Source organism: Tachypleus tridentatus, chromosome 7 (assembly GCF_004210375.1).
Source record: "Tachypleus tridentatus isolate NWPU-2018 chromosome 7, ASM421037v1, whole genome shotgun sequence".
Lineage (NCBI taxonomy): Eukaryota > Metazoa > Arthropoda > Merostomata > Xiphosura > Limulidae > Tachypleus > Tachypleus tridentatus.
This window is the reverse complement of record NC_134831.1, coordinates 179223721-179242354: the sequence shown is the minus strand read 5'-3', so window position 1 is coordinate 179242354 and position 18634 is coordinate 179223721. Positions and strand designations below refer to the sequence as shown.

Below are 18634 nucleotides of genomic sequence, written 5' to 3'. Positions count from 1 at the left end.
TTTTAAATTTATCACAAGAGTTTCCTGCTCAACATATGAAAAAACAGCCTTTTCTTTAACGTTCAAATTCCTCCAGAATTTAACTTAAATCTGTTCCTACAAATTGACAAATCAGGTTTTTAAAATCAGAATAATATAAAATAGAATAGTGTAAGAGTTTAAAAAAGGAGCGATTTTGTTTTTTATAAAGCTAATGTGTGCGTGTTTCTTATAGCAATGCCACATCGGACTATCTGCTGAGTTCAGCGAGAGGAATCGAACCCTTGATTCTAGAGTTGCAAATTCCTAGATTTATCGCTGTAATAGCGGGGGAATGTTAAGCTAGAGATAAAATATTATCATTCATAAGATGATCTATATTTACCTTTCCGTTAGGCCTAGCAAGGCCTGGGTGGTTAAGGCACTTGACTCGTAATCTGAGGGTCGCGGGTTGGAATCCCTGTCACATCAAATATGCTTGTTCTTTCAGCTGTGGGGGCGTTACAATGTGACAGTTAATACCACTATTTGTGGCAAAAGAGCAGCCCAAGAATTGGCGGTGGGTGGTAAAGACTAGCTACTTTCCCTCTAGTGTTACACTACTAAATTAGGGACGGCTAGTGGGAATAACCCTCGAGTAGCTTCACGCGAAATTCAAAACAAACTAATTCTTTCCTTTACGGCTGTCAAAAATTGTTGAATAACTTTGGTTGATTTGGTTTTGGAATTTTACTGTCTTAACGAGGGCATGAAGATGTATTGTGAATATAAACAATGTCAAGAGAGGGCATGGATAAGCTAACAAAACAACCCTAGTGTTCAATAGACGTTACAATAAGATATAATGAACAGAATTCTTTAACAGAGATTTTTTCGCGAAGAAAAAATAAATAACTCGAACTCAAGAAAACGAACGTTGCTGAAACTATGACTTTTCGGCGCTTCTAAGAAGTTATACGCAGAAGCAAAGAAAAATACAAGATAATACATCAGTTACATTGTATCTGCCACATCCAATGCTGACAAGGCGTTTCTTCCTACAACAGCACTTTTCAAGCCAGCCGAGATACGGAATTCATAGTAATGGTCTAGGATATATATATATTACTAGTTTGTGGGAAAAACAGATGTCATTTAAGTGAAATGGTGTTATCATCAATTATATTTAAGTCATTAAATTAGGATAAGAACAAATAATACATCTTTAACCCCATTATAGAGAGGTCACTTGTTTACTACAACGAAAAAAAATTGCTCCTGTATCTTAAGTGAGTTTTTTCATGAGTCGTAAAACGTTTTCAAATGATGCTGTTATGTTTTTTGCTGTTGTTTCAGTCTCCAATTAAAGTGTTTTCGTTGTTTCGCAACTTCCACACGTGCAGACAAACACAAAGAAACGAACACTGTGTTGCTAAGTGACAGCAACTTGCATGAATAGGAATAAAATGGTTACATTGCAGTTACAATAACTAAGTTAATATATTGCTTTTACTTAGAAAGATCAGAATGTATTGGCTCGTTGATTGAATACTCTCTTTAATAGCGATATTTTCGGCCGCAATCCCAATAAAGCCGCGTGAGGTTTGGTCAGCTAATGAGAGTTAGGTTGGTTTTCAATTTATATACTAAGTTAAATGAAATAACCCTTTTAGAAGAAATACATAACAAACAATGGGAAAATATCTAAAATAAATATTTTGTGCATTGAATAAAAATTCAAGCTAAAGCTATTGATGAAAACATCATAAAAAACGAGAGTGTGTTTAATCTTTATAAGTACGTAAGAAAAACGTATTTAATTAGCTACACTAGTGACCAAGTTCAAGTTTAGTTTTGCTTTAATTAGATTGCTAGTTCTGATTCAAAACCAGTATTACTTAAAGAAATAATATAATATAACTTTTGTTTCACTTTGAATTTCGCGCAAAGCTTCACGAGTGCTATCTGTACTAGCCGTTTCTTATTTAGTAGTGAAAAAGTAGACTGAAGGCAGTTAGTCATCCCCACTCACCGCCAACTCCTATAATTGTCTTTTATCAACGAATAGTGAGATTGACCGTTACATTATTTTTCCCCCACTGTTGAAAGGGTAAGCATGTCAAACGCCCTAACTACTTGGCCATGGCAGACCTACAATATGATATACTTGCATAACACATGGCCAGGTGGGTTAAGATGTTCGACTCGTAATCCGAGGGTCGTGGGTTCGAATCCACGTTGCACCAAACATGCTCGCCCTTTCAGCCGTGGGAGCGTTATAATGTGACGGTCAATCCCAATATTCCTTGGTAAATGAGTAGCCCAAGAGTTGACGGTGGGTGGTGATAACTAGTTGCCTTCTCTTTAGTCTTACACTGATAAATTAGGGACGGATAGCGCAGATAACCCTCGAGTAGCTTTGCGCGAAATTGAAAAGACAAACAAACAAGCACAACACAAAAAGTAGTCCGGGTTTCAATATCTATAGTGGGCACAGCACAAATAAGCCCATCGCGCAGTTTTGTGCTTGACAAGAAACAAACAAACATAAAACAGACAAACCTTTATTATGTACGTTACTTTCGTTTAATTCTTTTCACATTTAAAATATTTCACGATAATTACCCATTAGGAGGATTATTATTAGTTCCTACAATGCTCTTCTTGGATGCAACCAAACAATATCTTCGTTCAGACAGCCACTTAGATTATACAGTTGTTTGTTTTGAAGCATAAACGACTATCTATTAATCTAAGCGGCGATGAATCTCGTGTACCTTAACACTACACGTTTATTGGAATTTTCTGAGTAGAGTAAACTTCCGAATTTCTAATTACTTTGTACGAAGTCCTGGAAATCTTTTGTTTTTCGTCTTTGAATGCTGTTACCTTTGATTAATACATATATATATTTATACGTACATTTGATATATGTTTAGCAAATAAGAAATATCTAAAGTTTATTTTAAAAGGAATAGTTTTCAAGACAAACAAAAAAACAACTGAACTTACCTAACGTTGTTCTCTTTGGTGGTTTGCACTAACGCTTTCAAATATCGATTTGAAGAAGAAAAAGCTTTGTAATGATCACACGCGTTTTAAATAGTGCGTAGGTTAAGCTCTGTAAACGCTTTACTTTATATCAACCTATCTATCTATTTGTAACGTAATAAATTACGCAGTTTTCCAAGAGGGAATATGTATACATACATAAATCACGCTATTCTCTGCTACCGCTCTATTCATGGACCTCATTTAATTTATTTTCTAGCGTTACCGGCTTTGTTGCATAACATGTTCTGAAAATAAGTGTATTGTTTAACAGCGATTCAAATTTAGTTCCAGAACTTTTGAAACAGGGTGTTAAAAGAAGAAAAAAAAGCGTTTCTAGGAAACTTTTGTCTCTCGTTGTCCAGTTCGACTGATGAGTTCTGGTACTGAACAAAAGGCTTCGTGGGAAGTAACTTGTGGGAATAGAGCGATATATTGGAAATAATTTTATTACGCCCTGATGAGTTCTGGAATCTGAGATGGACAAATTGAATGAAATGTGAGAAGGAAAACAAACAAAGTTAGTTGAAATTTTCTAACACAAAAGCTAGGCCTAATAGGTTTCCAAAGTTTAAACCTTAACCTTGAGATAGACTTTATTATGTTTGTTGTTGTTTTGTTTTTTCAAGTTGGACAAGATAAACAACTTTCAGGTCTTTTCAACTTCAACCATAAAGGCTGATTATAATGATTGAAAGATTTATTAACAACATGAAAGTAAAATTTAAGATAAAAATCGCAAATAACTAGGTTACAATTGTAAACCACAAGTCTTTAGATTAAGGTAGAAGATTATATTGTTTTAATAATAATGCGCTAAAGTTAGCCAAGCTTAAAGCTGTTTAAGCCTTACACGTATGATGACGGAGCATTTCTGGCGACAAAGAATTAATGTTTGATAGAACAATTACTTCTACTTTTTTATATCATATTTCTGAAATGAAATCTGTCAGAAATGAGTTTATGACACAGGTGACAGTTCCGAGTTAAAGATGGACAAATTGTAGAATTATTTAAATGTTTTATGCAAAATAAAAAAACATAACATTTGTACAAATATCCCACTCAAATTTAAGAACAAAAATGAAATTGTAGGTGTATTTAATGTTAATTGATAGTTAGCTCATAATTAGCTGTTGGGTTAATGTAAAATTTTCCGACATCTTCGTTTGAAGATGGTGGCGATTCACATGGAACAAAATGCATTTATTACTACCCCTCTTATCATCTCGGGTTTTCCCTACTTACGCTGCAAAGACGTCGTTATTTAACTGTCTTTACTTTTGACACACGTAGGATTGTATTCACCGACTTTTGAACAGTTATTTATATACAACCCTTAAGCGATAATACGTAGACGTTTTGAATAATAGGTAGACTTTATGGCTAATTGGTAGACTTTCTCGATAATTACCTCAAACGATGTTAACTTGTATTCAGTAATATAATCAGTCAACGTTTTCTAAGTTCTCCAACAGCTAATTTAATTTAGTTTTAAAAAAATCATTTTACTCCGCATTATAATCATTTTTTGTCTGTTTGTTTACAGGCACCGGCATGGCGTGATGGTAAGGATGGTCGACTCGCAATCTGAGGGTTGCGGGTTCGTATCCCTCTCACACCAAACATGCTCTCCATTTCGGTCGTGGGGGCGTTGTAATGTTACGGTTAACTCAACTATTCGTTGATAAAAGAGAAGCACAAGTGTTGGTGGTGAGTGGTGATGTCTGCTGCCTTACTTCTAATATATCACTGCTAAATCAGCGACTGCTAGCGCATATATCTCTCGTGTAGCGTTGAAGTTCAAAACAAGACAAGGAAGTTTTTTCGTGGTTAATAAAGTTCTATTTAAACAGGCCCGGCATGGCCAGGTGGTTAAGGCCCTCGACTCGTAATCTGAGGGTCGCGGGTTCGAATCTCCGTCACACCAAATATACTCGCCCTTTCAGCTGTGAGGGCGTTATAATGTGACGGATAATCCCACTATGCGTTAGTAAAAGAGTAGCCCAAGAGTTGGCGGTGGGTTGTGATGACTAGCTGCCTTTCCTCTAGTCTTACACTGCTAAATTAGGGACGACTAGCGCAGAAAGCTCTCGAGTAGCTTTGTGCGAAATTCAAAACAAACCATCTATTTACTCACGTTGTTGACATATACATAAAGAAGACAATGATTGTTGGGTCCAAAATTTGCTGTCAATGTCAACCATTATTCATTTCAGTCGATGTCCACACAGCGAGACACTTTTTGATAGCGCAAAGAGAATCGAGGAACAAAAGCTTATAACACAATGAGATGTTGACAAAAAGAGGGTTGACGTAAGTGGCTAGCACTGTACAGTATTTCTATTTTTAGGGTTTGTTTTAGTACTACTGCGATTAGATTTATTGTTCACAGTTTTCTTTTTGTTTTGTTCCTTGGTGGTTGAGTGCTAAAATGCAGAGTATAATCGCCGTGGTGGACTCAGCGCAGATGGCTCGTTGTGTAGTTTTGTGCTTTATTAAATGTTTTTTGTTTATGTTTTTGGCAATGTTGGCCCTGCGGTAGAGCTGTAGATTTCCGAGCATGCGAGGCAGGTTCGAATCAATTCGATAGGAGGAAGTTGTGGTTACATTATAAGAATGACAGTCAATCTGTTAACGCGGATTGTTGCTGGTAAGGCGCATCTGTCTTGTTGCTTTTCTTGAGTAGCTCAGATTTAGGGAAGGCAGCAGATAGTTTTATAGTAGCTTTATCAAATCACAAATTACAAAATATTTCAGAGTTTTATGCTCAAGATAAATGAAACCATTACCCTAAAATTTTCGAACATAAATTGTTTTTACGTTTATGCTGAATTTGGAGTAAATCTATACTCCGAAACGTCCAATTAAAAATAGTTTTTTATTTCAGTTTTATGATGGATTTGGAGTAAATCTATACTCCGAAAGACCAATTAAATATAGTTTTTATCACAGTTTTATGCTGAATTTGGAGTAAACGTCTTAGTACAAGTGATTTTTATTTCAGTTTTATGCTAAATTTGAAATGAATCTATACTCCGAAACGTTTTAATACAAATGTTTGTGTTACTCACCTACAACTAAATATGCTGTTCAATTTAACGTATGCTCTGTATGTTTGGTAACTCGTAACAGCTGTTCAAAAATCTAAATTGTTTACGTTATGTAGTTCCAATAGTCACACAGGCTGGAAAAAATTGTAATTCTCTATAAAATCACGCTTAACAGGAACACAGAGTTAGGAAATGACAAAGTGTTTAGCAGGTGGCAACTGACAATGTGTGTAACGATTCATTAGGGCATCTGTTTCGTGATCTAAATCTCAAAACCTTATTAGGTTAAACAAATACTTGTTTATAAGCCAAGGCTAAACCTCTAACATTCCACTGAAATTACTGCACAACATTTACAACCCCTTTTTGTTTCAGGGTTGTTGTACGTACCTTTTCTTTAGTCGGGCAGGTAGATAGAACGAGTTTCTATTCGCTGATACTCTATAAGAAACTTCGCAGTGAGTTAACCCTCTTATAACAGCCTTTTCACTTGAATTGTAGGCGTCTTAAGCCTTGTTTTCTCACGTTGTTACTTTTCGGATCTTGAACCTGTAACTTTCCGACCAGAATCGAAATCACTTCTGCTCTGTTAAAGAGTGCTTACGGAATGATCAGTGCACCGTGTGTTGCCATAGTAACCCTGTTGAGTTATATATAGGTATAAATATACACGTACACATCTATTCCTTGGCTGTGCTTACATAAAGGTATACTAGCAACGTAAAATTCTACCTGAAGCGATCAATATGGTGGTTATTATTTCTACACACACACACACACCTACAACTGCTTCATATTATTAGAGTACGTAACAGCACAAGTGAATGTTTAATTCGTTTCTGGATTGATGAATTAAACGACAACGCGAAATCTAAAAAAAACAAATGTGTGAAAAAACTCGTACTGCTAAGCATGGCATTCAAATTATTTACACCTACCGGGAAAGCTACTCACTATTTACTCAACTAATTCGTGATGAGGAAAAACGCACTTGAAGTAAAAATGAATTCTCAACACGGTTGATATAAGTATTACAACTTCAACTAAAATACAATATAGAACAAAGCTTCGACATTTTTAGGTCATCCTCAAAAGATGACCTAAGAAGGTCGAAACGTTGTTTTGTACATTATTTTAATTGAAGTTTTAATACCCCTGCCAGCCATCTTGAGTAAGTCCGGCACGGCCAGGTGGTTAAGGCACTCGACTCGTAATCTAAGGGTCGCGGATTGGAATCCCCGTCACATTAAATATGCTCGCCCTTTCAGCCTTGAGGGCGTTATAATGTGATGGTCAATCTAATTATTCGATGGTAAAAGAGTAGCCCAAGAGTTGGCGGTGGATGGTGATGACTAGCTGCCTTCCACTCTAGTCTTACATTAAATTAGGGACGGCTAGCGCAGATAGCCCTCGTGTAGCTCTGCGCGAAATTCAAAACAAACCAAGTCCTTTTTATGTTGAAACGAAAGTATAAGGCCGATAAGCACCTAAAGAAACACCTGGTTAGTTGTTCGATATTAATAACGTCTTACAAAACACCTGATTTATTCTTCGCTGTTAATAATAACTTATGAAACACCTGTTTTATCGTTCTCTGTCAATAACGAGTTACAAAACACCTGGTTTATTGTTGGATGTTAATAAATGATTTACGGAACACCTGATTTATTGTTCGCTGTTAATAATGATTTACAAAAAAACACTGTTTATTGTTGGCTGTTAATAATGATTTACGGAACACATAGTTTATTCTTCTCTGTCGATAATGGATTACAAAATACCTGGGTTATTGCTGGCTGTTAATGATTTACGTTACACCTGGTTTATTGTTCTCTGTCAGTAAAGAGTGACAAAACACCTGGTTTGTTGTTGGCTGTTAATAATGATATACAGAACACGTAGTTTATTGTTCTCTGTCAATAATGATTTTCAAAACACCTGGTTTATTGTTGGCTGTTAATAATGATGTACGGAACACATCGTTTATTGTTCTCTGTCAATAATGATTTTCAAAACACCTGGTTTATTGTTGGCTGTTAATAGTGATTTACGGAACACATAGTTTATTGTTCTCTGTCAGTAATGGCTTTGGACCCAACAATGTGTTGTAAAAGGACAGAAAATTTTGATTATATCTTTGGAAATAAAATATGTTATAAAGAATAAGCTAGAAAGGAATTAGGGTAAAAACAACTTCTAATTATTTATAACAACGTTACTGAAGAACTAATGTTACTATTTTTCTGCATTCCTTTAATACGTAGGTCGGGTATAGTCTTATGCTCAGTGTGTTGACCTACAGATTTAAGATTCCAGTCGCAATATACTGGTGAATCACACCCCGCCGTACTTCCAGCGGTGGAAGAATTGTTACGTGACAATCGATATCGCTCTTCGGTTTAAGGTGGTCATGTCAATGTAATGGGTGAGCTATGCTGATTGTAGTTCCTGTGTTGAACAATAACATAGTGCTTTCCCGGAGGTGCGTTATAAGAGTAACGGTCAAATTCCAGTATTCGATCTGGCAAGGTCAATCCTAAAGTTGGCGACGGGTGATGTTACTCTCTACTTTTGCTCGCTTTTAGTCTATCATTTCAAAATTAAAGATGGCTATCGCAGATCGTTCACGCGTAGTGTTGTGCGAAATCCAACAAAACACACAAACTGATGAGCAGTTCTACACTACAGGGTTTTAAACTTGAACTTTGGAACCACTGAATTTATTTACCTTTTGGTTTTTATGACGTATTGGGTCCTCTCAGATATAAAATAACATGAGCGTTCGGGTTACCCAATGAACGCGTTAAAACTGGTTGGCCACTAATAATTCCTGAAGATTCGAAGAGTTTAGTTTGTTTTGAATTTCGCGCAAAGTTACAAGAGGGCTATCTTCGCTAGTCGTGCCTCATTTAGCAGTCTAAGACCAGATAAACGGCAGCTAGTCATAACCACCCACCGTCAACTCTTGGGCTACTCTTTTACCAATGAATATTGGGATTGACCGTCACATTATAAAGACCCCACGGCTGAAAGGGCGAGCATGTTTGGTGCGACGAGTATTCAATCCCGCGACTTCAAATTACCAATCGAGTACCTTAACCACTTGGTCATGACGGGCCGTTGATTCGGAGAAACAAAGTTTGCTAATAAGGTGAATTATCTCTTACTTGCCTGGTCTGTTTTGAACTTTTCAAGAAATATTCGAATCCTACTTAAAAGTCTAAACCCACCTACATAATTGATTTTATCTTCTTTAATGGGGAAATTTTAAAGATTTTGTACAGAGATAGTTTCCTTGAACATTGTGGACAATGACACAAGTTTAGTTTAATATTTCATTTGTTTATGTATATATATATAACATCCTAAAACCCTAACCTCATATGACAACCTGACAACTACATGATGACCATAAAACAAGGTTTATGTGAATATTGTCCTAATTTTCTATTGCAAACCTTGTAGCATTTCCTGTAAAATGGCTCCTACCTTATCATCAGTGGAACCCCCTCTTGATTTTTCAGTCAATGGGAAAATGTGATTTTAATCCACCAATCGTGACTTGTAATAAAACAACTGGCTCAGAGTTACCGTCTCGATCTGCCAATCAGATAGAAAATGTGACTTTGATCCACCAATCGTGACACTTTTTTCGCGGTTTAGGAACATCAGCCGAATAGCTGCTCCTCAATAATGCATTTTTGTTCTTCGACTTTAAAACTCCCGTTAAAAAGATAAATTATTTTCTGTCTTCATAGGACAAGCTTGCTAGTTCGCCATTGATTTTGAATGACGAGTGAGCTCAACTGAATTAAAGGTAAACAATAATAAGTAACTCACATTAATGCATTTTTTTTTACAAAAGTTTAACCTATAACTCTAGCGCTTTCGAAAGGTAGACATTTCTTCTTCAGGAACAAACTGGATGTTATTAATCTTTACACTAATTCTTATTTGTTATTTAATAGTTTAAACAAAAAGCTACACAATGGGCTATCTATGCTCTGCCCACCATGGTTTCGAAACCTGCTTTCTAGCGCTGTAAGTTCACAGACATATTGCCGTGTCACTGAGAGGTAAAGTATTAAATACAAGAGCCATGTGCACGGATGCTAAAGGTCAAAGGCAACCAAAACCAAACCTTTTCGTTTATAAACACCCTTCTTCCCCATTCTTCACCACTGTAATTTGGGCGAATAGAATGGAAATACAAGGGAACACCTAAACATTTTACCCATAATTCCCTAACGTACAATACTTTTCTTACTTTTGCTTTAACATTATGCCAGGTGATTGGCTGAGTTTGTTTTCTTGAATATAGCGCAAAGCTACTCGAGGGCTATCTGTGCTAGTCATTCTTAATTTAGCAGTGTAAGACTAGAAGGAAGGCAGCTAGTCATCACCACCGACCGCCAACTCTTGGGCTACTTTTTAACAACGAATAGTGGGATTGACCGTCACATTATAACGCCTCCACGGCTGAAAGAGCAAGCATGTTTAGTGCGACCGGGATTCGAACCCTCGACCCTCAAATTGGCTGAGCTATTAAAATGTTATGCACGCGTCAAAGTATTCATTGTGTTAAAGTAATCAAATATCCATTTATGATTGGATAACATTTGTAGTTGACGGTTACTTTTAAAAGATCGAGGCACTGTGGAGGGGAATGTGAGAAAGAAACGAATTCTGATTGCATTAAAATTAAGAGTCACAGGTTCGAGTCCTGTTACCGAGTATAATCATGCTCTCAGCCACGAATTATAATTATAATGTGACGGTTAATACCACTACACAATTATGAAGGGTAACTCCAGCGTTGGTGGTGGGTGGTGCTGACTATTTGTCTTCTATTTATAGTCTATCAGTTCAAAAGTAGTTACTGCAGATAGCCCTTGAGTAACTTTGCATAAAGTGCATAAATAAACAGAGGATTTAAAAAACAACCAAAAACTTCACTAGCCTAAAGGGGACGAGTGAAGTGACCTCCAAGTAGGACAACTTTGGAGTCAAAAAGTATGTTTCTTTGCAAAATCAAAATGGTGTCTTCAAAGGCCACACCCATCATTCTTACTGCATCAACCATTTTGTTATGAACATAACAATAAAACATTAATCGGAAAAATCCGGGATTAGATTCCCTCTGGATGACAGAGCACAAATAGAACAGTGTTTAGCTATGCCCAACAACAATAAAACGACATCTATATATAAACAGAAAGATTTTTACAATTTAAAAACAGTAAGACATTTATGAACAGGATGATTTTGAAAATCAAACAACAACAATACGACGTCCATGAACATTATTCTAAGTCTTTAATAACAACACATCCCTAGACATAAAAATACCAAAATCCAACAACAAGAAGACACCATCAACTAAGGGTAGATTGAAGTTGTTCGTGAGGTATTTTAGCACACTCTTGCTATATCGAAATTGGAAAATTACAAATTTGTCATTTTTAAGTCTATAAAACATTAATCTACTACAAGAAGGTTAGACATTTAAAATATTGATGTACTAGAAGAATGTTACACATTTAAAACATTGATCCACCAGTAGAATATTAGACATTTAAAACATTGATCTACTAGAGGAAGGTTATACACTTAAAACATTGATCTACTAGAGGAAGGTTATACATTTAAAACATTGATCTATCAGAAGAATATTAGACAATTAAAACATTGATCTACTAGAAGAAGTTCAGACATTTAAAACATTGATCTACTAGAAGTTTAGACATTTAAAACATTGATTTGTTAGAAGAAAATTAGACATTTAAAACTTTGATCTGCTTGAAGAAGGTTAGACATTTGAAACGTTAACCAACTAGAAGAAGGTTAGACATTTACAACATTAATCTACTAGGATAAGGATAGATATTTAAAACATTGATCTACTAGGATAAGGTTAGATATTTGAAACACTGATCTACTAGAAGGTTAGACATTTAAAACATTGGTATATTGGATGGTTAGACATCTAAAACATTGATCTACTAGAAGAAGGTTAGACATTTGAAACACTCATCTATTAAAAGGATGTTAGGAATTTAAAGGTTTTATCACGGATTTATATTTTGTTAGTTAACGAATGAGTTTTATATCTTTGTTCAAGAATAAATGAGTTAATACTGACAAATTAAACTGTAGTGCACACACAATGGTAACAAGCTAAATTGTTATATACTTATAATAATAAGTTATCATAGACTTCGAAACGACGGATAGAAAGTTACTCCAGTTAGTTTTATAACCATTTAAGAAGTATTAAGACTTTAAGTTATATCTTTACCATTTATGAAAAATATAGGGTCTAAAAAATGGTGGCCTTGTGGTTAACGGTTTTGGCTTGGAACGAAAAGTTCCAGGTCATTTGTAGATACTTTGAAATGGAACACGCCTCGCTGTTTTAGCTGAAGTTGCACAGTAAGAGAGACAATCAAATTCCACTGTTCGGTTAAAAATAACTGCTTTCGAGTACAGGTGCTGATGGAGCATCTATCAAGTAAATTATCTTAAATCAACCTGGTTTAAATAAATAAAAGAAGCGCCATTTTGATGCCACGTGGATGCTGTTTCCTTAAATTCACTTTCGGGAAATTTGATTTTTAAAAAAATATGTTACGCTTTATGTGCGTAGTGAAATAAGATTACTTCTGACTGGAGTTGTCGATTTGAGATTTTTATTAGGGATTGTTTTTTAAGTTAAATCCGATGAGCCTGGAAATATTTCATTGCTGCTATGACATTTGAAGTGCAGAATAAATAAATTGTCACCACGTGCTTTGGAAGCTATCCCGAGAAAAGTGAATTGTAAATCAGATATTGATTTTTATTTATTTTAGATATGACGTATGTCGAACACAGCTAGTCAGTATGCCAACTGAGTATATCTCACAAGTATGAGTTAGTTGTTTTTGACAACTGTAGGATTTGCTTTCTAAAGTAGTTTTTATTTATTGAAATACAGTGTTTTGCAAAAGTATTCATCCCTCCTCTGCAACTTGGCAACGTTTTGCTGCCTTCTGAGCTTGTAATCAAAACTATCTACAGTGAAATATTAAGTTCAGAATGTACACAAACTGCTCCAAAGTGAGAAATATGTAAAAACTGGTATTATGTAAGTTAGATTTTCAAATAAAATTGGAATATTTTCAGTTGCGTAACTATTCAAATTCCTTTGCTACGGCAATGCTAAATCAGTTTGGATGCAAAAGAGTATTTTAAAAGATCACAAAATTAATATAATGGTCTTTGTGTCAGTGTAATTAAAATGGCTTAACCTCACTTCAAAATAAATTCATCTGTTCAAATCACAACCCATATAGTAATACGACAAACAAACCATGAAGACCAAGGAGCTTTATGAACAAATCATGGATAAAGTGGTAGAGAAGTTCAGATCAGGAGAAGTTTACAAGAAAATTTCAAGGTCCCTTTGAGAACAATGAAGTCCATCATTAAGAAATGTAATGTGCTTCATACTACCCTACTCAGACCATCCTTCCAAACTGAGCAGCTAAGAAAGCGGAAAATTGATTCGTGATGCCACTGTGAAGCCAACCGTAACTTTGAAACTTTGCAAAGTTCTATGTCTAAGATGGGTGTCAGTGTTGATACATCGAAAATATCGTGGTTCCTACACAAACCTGGCCTGTAGGGACGAATGGCAAGAAAGAAACCATTGCTAGAAAAGAATCATCTTAAATCTCGTATGGAGTTCGCGACACGGCGTTTAAACAATACTTCAGACATGTGGTAGAAGGTTTTGTGGTCAGACGAGACAAAATTGAGGTTTTTCTTAAAATTTAAAACATTACGTCTGGTGAAAGCCCAACACAGCAAGTTTCCATTCTACACCATCTCAACTGTCGAGTATGGTGATGGCAGCATCATATTATGGGGATGCTTCCTTCAGCAGCGAACTGAGAAGTTCGTCACTATTGAGGGTAAAATGGATGGTAAAAAGTACAAGCAAATCCGAATGACGACTTATCTCTGAACACAATTTGATTCAGTTTCTTCAAACATTAGACTGAGCGTGACCTAGTGGTAAGCGTGGTCGGACTGTGAATCCGATAATTCATGATAGTTCATGTCTTATTTCCACAAAATTTCCCTCTGAACTTTGAAGTTGTGAACGCGTTATAGAAGTGACAGTCATGTATCACTATTCTTATAAAAGAATAAAGCAAAAGATGGCGGTTATGAAATATTTAGAGTTCTGTGTAATTAATTACTAGTCTTGTTTTTTTCTATAATCGTATAATAATAAATCATTTGTTTACTTTTATTATATGTTCTCGAATATTTTCGTTAAAGTTTCATAGGTCGCTGTGTTTTCTTGAGAGCAAGATAGTTTGGAAACTCGCCTTTGGCCAAATCTAATAAACAGCTATTCAACAAAAATTGCTTGTTTGGGGAAATTCTAAGAAACATTCAAATTTTCAACTATAACCAAGACTTGGTTCGTTTTCTGATTCATCCTAGTACGAAACCAGCTTCTGCGTGGAGTTTATCCCTAAGATGTATTTGGTTTGTACGTTATCCTAACTACAGGATTACGTTCTGTAATCAAGAACTGATTAGTTTCAACAATTGTCTTAACCAAGAATGATTTCTATAGCGATTGTCCAAGATCTTGTTGTTTTTCAATAGTTTATATCTTTCGTTATCCGTATACTCGACACAGCACATTCTGTATTTTTAAGTTTAACAATAAACAAAACAAGTATTTTGAACATTTGATTGTACTGTGCGAGATATATTGAAAATAAATTTAAGTTAGTAATTATGTATGCGATAAAGGAAAGGTAGGACAAACCTTCGGTTATCGTAATGGTTCACTAAACCGTTGTAACTAGCTTCAAGACTTGTTCAAGACATTAGAAACATAGTGGAGTTTCCTTAGATTATAAATACAATTTATATTAAGGTTTTGATAAATACAAGTTTAAGGTGTGAAACTGTGTCATGTGAAAGGTTACGTTACATAAATATCTGTAAAATACAGTTATTCTCAGATCAAAATTAGTCTAACTGGATCAAAAACGTGGCTGTGTTTCATGATATATTTAACCTAAATGGGAACATGGGTTAAGTGAGTGTTCCCAAGAATCGTTTGCTCTTACAACAAGGTTCATGTTGCAAGAAAACGTTGGACACTTTTTGTGAACACCAGAATATGTGGACAGTGGTAAATGGTATGAAGACAAGTCGGTAATTTACAACTTAAACAGAATTATGTTAAACAACAGGTCTGAAGAGGATATTGAAATATTAGTCACATAAACAGAATTATGCTAACTAACAGGCCTGAAGACAATTTTGAAATGCTAATTATATAAACAAAATTATGTTAAACAACAATCTCAAGACGATATTGAAATGTTAATCACATAAACAGAATTATTTTAAACAACAGGCCTGAAGACGATATTGAAATATTAATCATATATAGAGAATTATTTTAAACAACAGGCCTGAAGATGATATTGAAATATTAATCACATATACAGAATTATATTAAATAACAGGCCTGAAGACGATATTGAAATGTTAATCACATAAACAAAATTATGTCAAACAACAGGCCTGAAGACGATATTGAATGTTAATCACATAAACAGAATTATTTTAAACAAGCTTGAAGACGATATTGAATGTTAATCACATAAACAGAATTATTTTAAACAAGCTTGAAGACGATATTGAAATATTAATAATGTATACGGAATTATGTTAAACAACAAGCCTGAAGACGATATTGAAATGTTAATCACATAAACAGAATTATTTTAAACAAGTTTGAAGACGATATTGAAATATTAATCATATAAACATAATTATTTTAAACAACAGGCCTGAAGATGATATTGAAATATTAATCATATAAACAGAATTATGTTAAACAACAGGCTTGGAGACGATATTGAAATGCAATCATATAAACAGAATTATGTTAAACAACAGGTCCGAAAACGATATTGAAATGTTAGTCATATAAACAGAATTATGTAAAACAATAGGTCCGAAGACGATGTTGAAATGTTAATCGCATAAACAGAATTGTGTTAAACAACAGACTTGAAGACGATATTGAAATGTTAATCATATAAACAGAATTATGTGAAACAACAGGTGCGAAGACACTATTTAGATCTGAATCATATAAACAGAATTATGTTAAAAAACAGGTCTGAATATATATTAGTGTCAATAGGTGATGAAGTTTGATGTTTGTCCGTGCGAGGCCCATTTAAATTTTAGAAGAGTCTTCAACATATGGTTGTTAGTTTTCCTACAAAGAACTCTTCGCTCTATCATTACAAAGATAATGCGTAATACTAGTTCTGTAGTTAATTAAATAATATATTCAAAGCCTTAAATCTAGTTCTATAGTTAATTAAGTGATATGTACATAGCTTTAAATCTAGTTATATAGTTAAGTAAGTGATATATACATAGCTTTAAATCTAGTTATATAGTTAAGTAAGTTATGCATTCACAGGTATAAATCTGGTTCTGTGGTTACTTAAATGATATATCCTTAGTTTTAAATCCAGTTCTATTGTTATTTAAAGGATATATCAAGTTTCCCAGTTGTTTCACTACAATCTTTTAACTCGATGTTAAGAAAATGATCAAACGGTTTCTCTTGCCTTTCCAGGAAACAAATTTATAATGTTAGTAGGTTTTACGTCGGGAATGTGTTCCTTTTTCTCTGTACAATTACGCTTGTCGAAACTCTTTATGAAACATATGTCAAAGCTTCACTTACCTTCCCTCCTAAAATGTGAAGAGTGAGATGGATATAGCGTCGCTGAACGTTCCGCCCTCAAATTGAGGAGTACACTAGTTCGTCATACACCTTTATCCACCTTCTTTTATACGAGTTGTTGCCTTGGGGATAGTCGCTAGATGACGTGTTTCACTCAATAACAGTCTGAAACGTCATGGACAGTGAACGAGCTAACAGGTAACGCCACAGAATTAATGGCTGAGGAAGTTTGCAGCTAAGGGCTTCGTTCACCAGGCTCAACTTGTATAGTTTGTTCATTGATATGAAATTTTTTGAATAGCTCTAAGAAATTTCCAAGTTACGAGATGTCCGCGAAACGCCGCCCAGCAATACCACTGCCCACTCTTCAAATTTACTTGGAAACATTAGAACAATAAAGGAACACGTTATAGGTCTATTTCTCTTTGAAATGATTTGGTAAACAAAAAGAATATGTTGCTAGGAGACCATGAGTGACGTAGCGTAATGTAGAATTAACCAATGATTTACCTAGGAGCATCGAAAGAGCAATTAGTTGAAACTGCCTGCTAAGCGACCGTTTCTGCATGATCTTTGCTGTTGCTGAGAGATTTGCAGAATACAGAAACTGGAATATCTTATTTCATTTCATCTCTTACTTCTAGCTTATTAGAATTCAGTATTAGGTATCTCAAACACATATGTTGTATAAAACTTTATATAAGTATTCTGACGAGTTTCCTCAACTTTATTTAGCAAAAAAACAAAAAAAAACTCATAAGTCAGTTAAGCTGTTGTTTTTTATAAAATCCAAGTAAGTGGTTGAACTTATTCAGTCCAGAATTCTTCACTCAGTGACTTATGTGTCCCTCTTCCAACGGCACAGCAGTAAGTCTATGGACTTGTAACATAAAAAACCGGGTTTCAATACCCCAGAAGAGCACAGCACAGATAGTCACTTGCGGAGCTTTGCGCTTAACCGCAAACAAGCACAGTTCTAAACAAATGAAATTTGAGTTGTCTTAAAGAAACAGTGTTCCCATCGTGTTTAATCTGGTGGAATAAAACATCCATGAATACATATGTTTTAAGTACTGTGTAAGCCTTATTCTCTAATAACAAAGGGAATTTGTTTCAGTTGCAACGTTACATTTTCCTTATGATTCGATATCCTTAGCTATCTATAGCTGTAGATCAGCTAAATTAATAATGTTTCTGACTTAAAGATACACTTCAGTTGAAATTTTTACATTTCGCACTTAGTTCGTTTCCGCAGTTAACAATATACTAAGATTACACACAGTTAACACACGTATAAAACATCATGCAACGAACACAGTTAACGACATTCTAAAACAAGACACAATATTAATAACACTAAAACGTAATGCAGTGTGAACACACACGACACGCTAAACAAAATATTAACATTAAAACACAATACAGTGAACGAAGTTAACAATACGTTGTATACAATTACTGACAGTCTAAAACACAATAGACTGAACACAACGTTAACAACACTAATATACGATGCAATAAACACCTTATAATCAGCTTATTATTAAAATTATATACCTTTGCTAAGAGTAAAGTGTGCAGGGAACTGTAAAACCACACATGTAAAGGGAACCTTTTCCGTAGCTAGAAACAATTATAAGAATTGAACCTTGTTATTTCCATACTTATATGTTATTTTGAATCTTTTAAAAACGTTAATGTAACACGAACTTTTTCCACAGTAAAGCAAAATTGAAAACCCTATTTAAAACGTTATCAAAAATTAACAGCCGAAACAAACTTTATT

The 18634-nt window shown here is 34.8% G+C and overlaps 1 protein-coding gene across 1 annotated transcript in view; it reads right to left on the bottom strand.

Annotated features, from left to right (window-relative positions):
- Nucleotides 1-17275, bottom strand: part of LOC143257881 (peroxidasin homolog) — a 47501-nt gene extending 30226 nt beyond the window's left edge. Inside the window, exon 1 of the mRNA XM_076516907.1 lies at nt 16849-17275. The gene's annotated coding sequence lies outside the window, so the exon portion shown is untranslated. The remainder of the gene's footprint in view (nt 1-16848) is intronic.
- Between the last annotated feature and the right edge of the window lie 1359 nt (nt 17276-18634).